Here is a 10325-nt window from a genome sequence, read left to right as displayed (position 1 = left end):
GACATTGTCAAGAATAAATAAAAGAACGAAACAGAAACACATTTGAAGTCACCTGTCAGGTTTTGGGTGTATTCTATTCTGCAGCCAGCAGGTGGCATCATCAGACATTCACTGCTGCATTTCTGATGGCCGTCCCCCCAACTCGTCCTTTCTAACGACACAGACTTCAAAGCAACAGCAAAGGTGACTTTAGAGGCCCACCCGACCCCTCTGAGGCACTCTGCCTGGTGACCCCCCCCCCCCCCAGCCCCTCTCATTTGGTACTTTGAATGTGACTTAAAAATGACAAAGCAATTTACTTAAATAGATGAAGATAAACAGAATACATTACCAAAATGGTGTGTAGTGGACCCCCCCCACGCCCCACCATAGATTTAACCACAACATTTGTTTATCGTTTGCTTTTGCTCCTCCCATTTCCTTGTAGCCCCCCCTTCTTTTTAATACCCTAATACATGTTTATATTGATATTGCACACATACACCCCCACTCCCATTTATTTATACTGGTGATTTGACCCCCCCACACCATCGCAGAATATGCTGCATTGTCTTTGCATCAAAGTGCCTCCTTTTGCCCCCCCACCACGCTGCCCCAGCATTAAATATTCAAGTACTTACCCCTATAGATATTGTGTGCCCCCACCTTTTCCCCATTTATTTGTATTAATAATTTCACCCCCCCGTCATCACTTGATACTTGATTTCTATGTAAATATCATTTCTTTTTTATATTGTCGCACCCTCCTGTTCTATTTAATTATATTGGTGATCTCAGACCCCCCCCCCATCACATGGCACTCTAACACCTCCCTACAAATATCATTTTTGTGCCCCCCCTGTTATGTAATCCCCCCACACTTATAATGCACTCTTGTTTGCCTACATTGATATTGCCCCCCTCCCTATTAATTATAGTGATGATTTCAGCCCCCCTATCAATCACAATCTATCATTTCTATGCATTATTTTTGTACCCCCCCAGTATTATTTTCCTATGTCAATACTGTTACCCCCCAGTTTCATTTACTTATACCACCTCCTCCCTCATCACCATATAGCCAGTAATTTTCTATGTATTGTTTTCATTTGCCCCCCCCCAGTTTCATGTAACCCCCCCCTTTTAATGCACTCCCTTATTTCCTATTTAGGTCTTTAAGTGTTCTTTCATCCCTCATGTTTTGTATGTGGATCCCCGCCCCCCATGACATCACCGCTGAAGGACCGCCCCCTGCCTGTACATGTGAGGCTGGGCAGTTGGCCCTGCAGTGGACCACTGAGGGGGTTTCTGTGTGTTTCGGATTTCGTTTTGGGCCTTGTCCTCCGTGGATTGCCTTTGCCTGTCGCCCTCTCACTTTCTTAAGGTCCTTGCTTTGGATTTGGATTCTCGTGCCAGAGGTTTGACTTCTCCCCTCTCTTGTCAGGCCCCTTTTTGACTCCTTGACAGCATTTTTGTACTTTTAAAGCCAGACTCCCTCATTTTTTTGTTTTTGTGTGGCCTGTGCAGGCCACAGCCTGCCTGTAGAATTTGGGGGCTGCTTTCCTAGGGGTGCTGGGCTGCTTTGTGGGACTTTTAGGAGGCCTTTCACCCCTGATACCCTTCCACAACAGGTCTGCACCCCTTGCTGAGGTTTAGGATCACAGCAGACATTTAAAATGTGCTTCATATCCCCCCCCAGTGCTGACAGTTACCCCCGAGATGAAGCTGTGTGTCTCTTGTCTTGTTTGCTTTTGACTGCTGCCCAGGACACAATGCACCGGACCCTTATGGCTTCTCTGGCCAGTGGAGGTCCCATTGGAGGATGATCCTGCATTGCCCCAGGGGTAAAATTCCAACCACCAGGTGATCACTATCCCTTTTCCAGATAAGGTTACTGGGTCCCCAGTGGTTCTCCTCATGAAGGTCATGTGAACCACACTTAGTCTGATCTCCCACTTAGGACCAGTTTGGGTGACCTTGCCAGGGACAATCATCCCAGTCAAGGACCTCCCAAGATCACAGGGGCACACAAACCTCTCGGCCACAATAAGGAATGGGGACATCGAAAGGAGCCACTTCAGGTGGTTTGAGCGCCCCCTGGAGGTGTTTCAGGCATGTCCAACTGGGAGGAATCCTGGGGGGCCGACCCAGGGTGCACTAGCTGGATGGGAAACACCCCCATATGCCCCCCGGAGCAGTTGGAGGAGGGTAAATCGGGACGTCTGGGTATCTTTGCTTAGACTGGATGGACAGCTGGACTCGACTAAATCATCTGTCCTCACCCACACACTCCTGTGCCCACATGGATGGCAGCATCAGCCACAGACTCCAGTAATCAGCAGGGGCCTGATGGGACATTTTGTCCTCATAATGGGAGTGGGGGGGGGTGTAGCTTTGGGGGAACTCACAGCGGTGACATTAGTGGGATCTCTCACGGAGCTCTGACTTGGTGGCTTTGTCGACAGCTCGTTCCATTCCAGTGAGGGCCCCCCCCCCCTCCACCCCCGCCAACCAGCACCTGATAATGGTGGTCACTCAGATTGCAGGAAGGTAGAGACAGGCGTCTATTGTTCAGACAATTGCTGCCTGTCATTACCGGCGGCTCGAGGATGAGATGAGCGCGTTTGACGCCAAAGCCATCAGCGCTTTCATTAAAAGGCCTTGTCAGCTTCTCTCCCAGCACGAGTGATGAGAAAAAATTGTAGGGCTGGCATGGAGAGCGGGCTGGCATTGCCAGGATAATAGAAGGGTCGAGCATCTCTGATTAGGTGACAATTGCGGAGGATCTGGGAGAGTCTGGGAGAGCTCCTGTCCTACCACCACCACCCCAGTCTAACTAGAGAGGGTCAGGCTGACAAGGGGACAGAATATGACAGACGCTCCGGTCAGTCAGATGGAGAAGATTTCCAGTCCTGATCAGATTGATGAACTGGATGAACTGTAGCAGGTGGAGGACAGTGACCCGGCTGGGCAAAATGAACCTTCTGGAATGAGGTGGACAGTCAAAACTGGAGCATCTGAGCTGGACATGTTGACCTGGATGACGTCACTGAAAGACAATAAAGGGGCTGAACTAAAGCGGACCTTTAAGCTGGACACACTGAGCTGGACATGATGAGGTGCAGCAGGTAAATGATTTTGACCAACATCAGCCATGTTGAGCCAAACTGGGGTCAGCTGGACCAATTGAAGGGCAGGGGCTGAATGAGGGTCAAGAAACTGGACCAGCTGAGGTAGGTCATCTGCACTGAGGTGACTCAAAGAGACTGACCAGTTTGAAGCCATTGGAATTGATTGGATGATCAGGACCAGTGGAACCAGTCATGTGAAAGTGGACTAGAGGAACACGGGATTGGCTGGACCAGACCAACTAGACCTACTCACTGAAACTGGGCAAACTGGACATGTTGGGCTGAAGCCCCAAAAAGAACGGTGACCATACTGAACATGTTGACCAGCCGAGTGTGATGTGGGACAGGAGAGCAAGCAGGACCAGCTGAATAAGGAACATTGAACTGGATGAGCATCTGGACCTGACTGGCTAAGCTGGAACGACTCTGACAGATCAACCAGTTTGGTCCTATTGAATGTCAGCAATGCTGAGCTAGGTGGGTTGAAGGGGTCCTACTATAGAAACTCATTGAAACTGGCCAGATTGGTCAGGTTGAGTTGGATTGGTCAGGTCTGTTTATTTCAAATGGTGTGCACAAGTTGGACAAGAACATCAAAAGAGTAGTGGCTGAACTGGACTGGCTGAGCTGGCCTGAGTATGATCCAGACCTGGAGCTGGACCTGGTGAAGAGCAGTGGCAGAATGAGAAGGAACAAACTGGACAAACTAAAGCAGGCCATTTGGACCAGTGTGGCTATCATGGAGCAACAGGAAGAAATTGGCCAGTTTGGTCATCCATCCATCCATCCATCCATCCATCCATCCATCCATCCATCCATTCATTTTCCAAACCTGCTACCTCCTGAGCAGGATAAATAATTGAAACTGATTGGTGATAAGGACCTGCTGAGTTGGGTGTGTTGACCAGATGAACAAGAACAAATAACCTGGATGAAATCAACCAGAGCGGCTCCTTGAAACTGAACAAACTGGTCAGGTTGAATTGGACTGGTCAGATCAGTTTATGGCTTTGAAGAATGTGAGGAGCTGACTGGAGCATTGACCAAAGTGGACAAGTGAGCAGAATCAGGTGGAGAAGAAGCACTGAACTGGACGAGCTGAATCAGACCATCTGAACCTGACTGGCTAAGTTGGAATGATTCTGACAGATCGACCAGTTTGGCCATATTGAATTTCAGTAATGTGGTCCTACTATAGCAACTCCTTGAAACTGGACAGACTGCTCAGGTTGAGTTGGACTGGTCAGATCAGTTTGTGGCTTGGAAGAATGAAAGAAGCTGACTGGAGCGTTGACCACAGTGAGCAGGTAGGACTGAACGGATGGATAAGAAGCATTGAACTGGATGAGCCAAATTGGACCATCTGGACAACAGAGACTTAAGGAGATGGACCAGGCTGGTCAAGCTGATTTTGGATGGATTTGACCAGCTCAGACCAGCTTGTTGAAATGCACTCCAGCTGATCTGATAAGCAGGACAGGGGGAGTCAGAGTGGCCGAATCTCATCGGCCATTGTGGACGAGCTGAAGTGGAGCGACAGGCTTTGACATCTCAAGGCGCTGACCCTATCAGATGAGTCAACTGCTGAGGGACCGCAGCTTGAGTAGGCCAGCTGGACCGGCCCACTGTCTTGGATAAACTGGTCCTGACCGGCTGTTCCAGATCTGCTCTCACATGGATTGGGCAACAACAGGGAATGAAAAGAAAAGAAGAAGAAGCAATGGAAGAATCAATCAAAAATATTTTGAAGCGCAGCACAAAGTTCGATCAGAAGCACAGCTGCACAGCCTCGGCCCACCCTGCCGTTCCCCAGGCCGCCGCTCACTTGGTGCTGTGAATTCATGCGTGTTTGACTGCCAGCTCGGCACTCCTTGTGTAAACAGTCTTGTGTAAGACGGGGGGCCGAGTCCCGGTGGAGCCAAGGAACGCAGAAGGCTATCAATCAGCCTGTCCCTCATTAATGAGGTGTCTATGGGAGTCGAGGAGCTACGGGGGGCAGCTGGGGGCTCACTGAGCTATGCGGGACAGATAAGGAGAGCAGAGGATGGCAGGGTTAGCCAAAGAGATGTTGATGCAGCAGGGAGGGAAGGGCTGCATGAGGCACATGGTGTGGTCAGATATTCAATCTGAGCCCACCAGGGGGGGCTACTGAGACCTTCTCTGAGAGGACTGGAGCTGGAAGTGTGCCAGGATGCCGAGACAGCAACTGAAGGAGCCCAGAAAGCTCTGATGGCCAACTCATCCCCTGCTACACTAGTCTAGTGGTCATTTTGGCCATTTCACTGGGCCCCAGATGTGGACAGGACAGCAACTTCTATCAGGCGACATCTGCTTAGGAGATAACAGATAGCGTCTGACTGAGCCTTTTGGGCGGATAGAGCACACATGTGATGGTTGGAGTCATCGGTCAACTGAAGGGTTAAGGCACAAATGGTCCTGATTGGCTGATGTGCTGACTTACTAGACTTTGATCTGATCTTTAGAGAAATGGAGCTGGCGACGCCGTTCAAGTTTCTGGGTAGTTAATGCATTGGGTCTGAGGAGTTCAATCAGTTACTGGGCAGGTAGTGAAAGGCGCCTTGTACGTTTTTTGGGGTCCAAGCAAACGACCGAACATGTGAACAACAAGCCACCAGAACAATGAACTGGAGGAACAAAACCACCAGGCCACAAACTGTGAGAAGTGAGAATCAGATGTGGGAGGAGTCAGGTGACAGACCCCTGGGGGTCTCGTTAGCTGTGCTCACCTTATTGGCTAAGTTAAGTACCTGGACAATAGGCTTTCATTGTAATGCCATTAAGGGGGACAGCGCCACCTACTGACCCAGAGTGTCAGTGGCCTGTGTTGGAAGTCTGATATCTGACTCCACCCACATCTGACCACGCCCACCTGTGACATGTTGATTTATTCAGTGATACGAATAATTAAATGATTGACAGCTGAAGTTACATTTTAATAGATGTGTCGGATGTGCTGAATGAATGGTTGCCAGTTCTGATGCATTGTTTAATTTCTTTCATTACTGGGTGGTTGGACAAATTAATAATTGAATAGTTAAGTATTCTGGCTTTTGTCCCACAGATTTGGAGGTGAAGTTAAACGGACCCCTCGGGCGTGAATCTGGGTGTGTGACAAGGCCCTGTGACAGACTGGCACCTGGTTCTGTGCCCAGTGGGTAAGCCCCAGCCCCTGGTGCCCCTCCACTGGACTGAGTGAGTTTGAGCAGGTTCTGCTGTGTTGTATGGCACCCCCCCCTACCCTTTTAACCCCCCCCCTCCTTTTTTGGCTGTTCTCCCACTCTATTGCTTCACACTGCATGTGTTTGCAATTTCGGTGTCACTCGCGTAAATTCAAATCATCAGTCCCACTATTTTGCAATTCTCATTTTAATGAAGGGTGGAGGTGGGGCCTGCCTTTGGGGGGCTGTGTGGTGGCTGCCCCTTTCCTGTTTTGGGAGGCCAGCCCCGGGGCCGGCTGGGTTGTCTTTTCTCACAATTCCGCGTATTCCCCAGGCAGCTTCCTGCTCTCCCTGCTTGGCCCGAGGCTCGCACTTCCCATTTCCTTCATTCCTTTGGTCTTGGCCCGCACTCAGCTCCGTGTTGTTAAAATAATAAAAGCTCCACTCGACAAACATTCAGGACAGTGGCACCGTCACTTCAAATACACAGGTGTGGCTCAGGTGAAAATGCCCATCAATCTCATTATGGCACCGCTTGGTATGGAGGCCAGTGCCTGCAGCCACGATTTAGGGTGTGCCCAGCTAGGATGCCATCACTGTAAATGGGGGTAACATGGCTGAAATAAGTGAGCCGCTCACCTCACCCTCTGAGTGATCTCTCAGGGTGGGCAAAGTTTGGAGCGGTTCACAGCCATGAAGTGCCAGTCTGGTCTGCCTTTGTCACATAAACAGCTCATGAGTCCCACCCACACCTTCAATCTTCAGGCTCCTTCACTGGGCAAGGAGATGTGAAGCCCACCCTCACCAACACCCATCGAATCACCCACTGCAGTTTAACTACACTGGCAAAAATGCAAAACCACTGATGCCCAGTGACACTGGGGCAAAGCAGACGAATATGAGGTGCCATCTGACAGGTAAGGGGGAAGGCTCTGGCCTCGCCCACAATTGTTCCACCCCACCTACATGGCCCTGGGCAGCCTAAGCAGATAGGAGGGGCATGGGCGGACCCGACCTGAATGGCCCCTCCCTGAAACTGTTTGACCTCAGTACTGGCAAAGAGTGGAGAATCCGATAACTTGATGTGAAAGGCACTATATAGATAGATAGATAGATAGATAGATAGATAGATAGATAGATAGATAGATAGATAGATAGATAGAGTGAAAGGCACTATATAATAGATAGATAGATAGATAGATAGATAGATAGATAGATAGATAGATAGATAGATAGACGTGAAAGGCACTATATAATAGATAGATAGATAGATAGATAGATAGATAGATAGATAGATAGATAGATAGATAGATAGATAGATAGATAGATAGAGTGAAAGGCACTATATAATAGATAGATAGATAGATAGATAGATAGATAGATAGATAGATAGATAGATAGATAGATAGATAGATAGATAGACGTGAAAGGCACTATATAATAGATAGATAGATAGATAGATAGATAGATAGATAGATAGATAGATAGATAGATAGATAGATAGATAGATAGATAGAGAGTGAAAGGCACTATATAATAGATAGATAGATAGATAGATAGATAGATAGATAGATAGATAGATAGACGTGAAAGGCACTATATAATAGATAGATAGATAGATAGATAGATAGATAGATAGATAGATAGATAGAGTGAAAGGCACTATATAATAGATAGATAGATAGATAGATAGATAGATAGATAGATAGATAGATAGATAGATAGATAGATAGACATGAAAGGCACTATATAATAGATAGATAGATAGATAGATAGATAGATAGATAGATAGATAGATAGATAGATAGATAGATAGATAGATAGAGTGAAAGGCACTATATAATAGATAGATAGATAGATAGATAGATAGATAGATAGATAGATAGATAGATAGACGTGAAAGGCACTATATAATAGATAGATAGATAGATAGATAGATAGATAGATAGATAGATAGATAGATAGATAGATAGATAGATAGACGTGAAAGGCACTATATAATAGATAGATAGATAGATAGATAGATAGATAGATAGATAGATAGATAGATAGATAGATAGATAGATAGATAGATCCTAGCAATGCCATCAGGCGGTGGTCATACAGTCATCCCCATTGGCTCGGATGCCCCCCCCAGCCCCTCAGCTGCCCCTCAGGTTGGTTTCCAGCAGGATGCCGTGTCTCATGGCTGATGATCGCCGTCTTTCCCGTTTGATTTTCATTTGTCTCTGAGCCGATGCTGACTGTCATGTGGGAGGGTGAATGCGAGTGCCAACGGACCACCAAACTCAGCGTGAGTGTCACCTGACTGAGTGCACATTTCAAGCCGTCACATTTAATTGCTCCTTTTACATTAAGTGCCATCATCAAGCACTTGCAGTCAATAAACAGCAAAACACAAAAGAGGAAAAGTGTGTGGAGCGCAGCGAAGAAAAGCAGCGGGAGACACGAGAGGAGACTGCGGTGGGGTCAGAGGAACGAGCCGCACAGGACTGACTGGCATCCTGCTCACATCCAGTGGGAGGGGCCTGATAAAGCCAGCGGTCTCTGTCACATGGGCCGACAGACAGACGTGCAGACGCAAAATCAGGCCTGAACAATCTGACACTTGTGAGCCTGGGATGGACAGACAGACAGACAGACAGACAGACAGACAGGCCACACGTCCAAAGGCAGACAGACACACAGACATAACGATGACACGTGTGAGAGAAAGACAGACAGACAGACAGTACCAATGACAAAGAGACAGGCTTGAGATAGAATTGGTGTGGTACACCATGTTGAAAAAGGGAAAAAACAGACAGACAGACAGACAGACAAGCCCCTGCTACTCTGACGTGTGGGAATCCATGTGCAGTCAGGCGATTAGACAGACAGACAGACAGACAGAAGCAGAGTGAAAATGGAGGTGAGAGGCCCTCATATTTCATATTTTGGTAGCTGTTTGTAAATTGTCATTTAGGAATTCACTTTGTGACGCCTTTTCTAACGAACAATGACATATCTGACCCTCCAGGTCACACTCGGGAGACGCGTCTGCCCAGGTAAAGCTTTTGAAATGAAAGCTGATGGACTCAAATAACCAAACGCTTCACACCCAAAGGGTCGAACATTTTCCAGGATGAAATCTTCTTCTTCTTCATCTTCGTCTTCTTCTTCCTCAGGGCGTTACTGTTACGCATAACAACAAAGATATGAGTGAAATGTGGAAATCTGAGGAGGTGCCCACGAGTTCTTACCCGCGAGTGCCCTTTCGCCGAATGACAACGACTCGTTTCGCCGGACCCTCCTCACATACATGGGTGGCCGGTGTGGCGTCAGGATTCGCTGAGCAGGATGGAAGTTGTGCAACGTAAACTGCAGGAAGTGCAGAGGATGAACGAGGCAGGGCTTACCTGCTACTAAGTCAGAGCAGCGCGACGAGAAGAGTCATGGAGTGAACAGAGAGATGAGTGCGTGATGCATGTGTGCAGCGCTTACGGGGGCTTCTCTGCAAGCAACATGGCAGTGAGTGAAACAGAAGGACCACACCAGGTGGGCCTCAAATCTATGAAATGGGGGAGTCCAAGGAAGAGGTCTGAGTAATGAAAGTTGTTGGCAGGGCAGCAGACCAGCGCTGGCCAGTAGGGGGCTCCCTTTGTTCTCTGCTTTGTGCCCGGTGGTCCTCATCTGCGGAAGCTCACCTAAAAGCTTTTGAAACGCACCTGAGTCCTCCGTCAGCCATGATGATCTACTTCTGTAGTGGACTGGACTTGAAAGAGGAGGAAGAGCCATGTGGAAGGCTGAAGAACGACGGTACGCCCGTGTTGGACGGGAAGGCAGAGGAGCTCAGAGGTGCTTCTCAGTATCGTCGACATTTAAAGGCCACCATTCATGGTGGCTTCATCGTCTCTGGCAGGTCACCAGACCCCAAGTACAGCAGCCATACTGGAATCAGTGCCGGGCCTGAGGTCTGCCTAAAAGTCAGATATCACGGGGTGGAGAGCCCTCAGGTGGGTGGGTCTGGTAGGCCAGGGGGCCGCCGACGGCAGGT

The sequence above is a fragment of the Erpetoichthys calabaricus genome, chromosome 11 (genome assembly GCF_900747795.2).
Source record: "Erpetoichthys calabaricus chromosome 11, fErpCal1.3, whole genome shotgun sequence".
In the NCBI taxonomy this organism is placed as follows: domain Eukaryota; kingdom Metazoa; phylum Chordata; class Cladistia; order Polypteriformes; family Polypteridae; genus Erpetoichthys; species Erpetoichthys calabaricus.
The sequence above is the reverse complement of the archived record's forward strand: the minus strand, read 5'-3'. Positions refer to the sequence as shown.